The sequence below is a fragment of the Vicia villosa genome, unplaced genomic scaffold, assembly GCF_029867415.1.
Source record: "Vicia villosa cultivar HV-30 ecotype Madison, WI unplaced genomic scaffold, Vvil1.0 ctg.002501F_1_1, whole genome shotgun sequence".
Lineage (NCBI taxonomy): Eukaryota > Viridiplantae > Streptophyta > Magnoliopsida > Fabales > Fabaceae > Vicia > Vicia villosa.
Genome location: NW_026705949.1, coordinates 217,490 through 218,220, shown reverse-complemented (window position 1 = coordinate 218,220; position 731 = coordinate 217,490). Strand labels below are relative to the sequence as shown.

Genomic DNA, 731 nt, shown 5'->3' with positions numbered 1-731 from the left:
TAAACCTGGTTTCATGCTTAATTTTTTATTAGTTTCTTCGCTAATATCTCCCTCTTATATAACTAACTTTCTAAGATGAAAAATCTTATTTGTTTGTAGATTATACTCTGCTCTACAATGAAACATTTTCGTGGAGCCAAGAAAGACTCAATCCTTGGCGAGGTATTCTTTATCATCTTTGTATTTGTTCATAGATGGACTCGTTTTAACTATTATATTGGTTACTAAAATTGTAACAATGATGCAGTTATATAAATCTTATGCGGCGATATGCAAATCATCACTAATTCCCCCAGCTGAAAATATGGAATTTTCAAACATGTGCAGAGTGTTAAATGACTAGGTATCTAAATAGATTTGATTACAAATTTCTTAGTTTGATTTCCATGTATCTAAATCATCACTAGATTGGTTTGATTTTAATATTTTGTTGTTGTGATGAAAACTCAGTTTATATATGGCATTCATAAAGTGCTTTGTGATACATGGACATTCTTGTCGAACCTGAGAGATTACCTGAGCAAAATCTAAAATTTATTAATTCTCATGTATTTTATCTTATCCACTATTTTAGATTGGTTTGATTTCCATATTCTGTTGCTATGATAAAAACTCAATGTATTGATGGCATTCATTGAGTGCTTTGTGATACATCGAAATTAATGTCGAACCTGAGCAAAACAGACAAAGGTTACTATTAAAACATGTTATTATGATGAAACTCAGTGTAT

General features: G+C 30.1%; 1 non-coding gene across 1 annotated transcript; it reads left to right on the top strand.

Annotated features, from left to right (window-relative positions):
* The first annotated feature begins 430 nt into the window (after window positions 1–430).
* On the top strand, window positions 431–524 carry LOC131639011 (small nucleolar RNA snoR128). Its single transcript, XR_009294827.1, has one exon. It is a non-coding gene; the product is annotated as a small nucleolar RNA snoR128 (small nucleolar RNA).
* The last annotated feature ends 207 nt before the right edge of the window (window positions 525–731 follow it).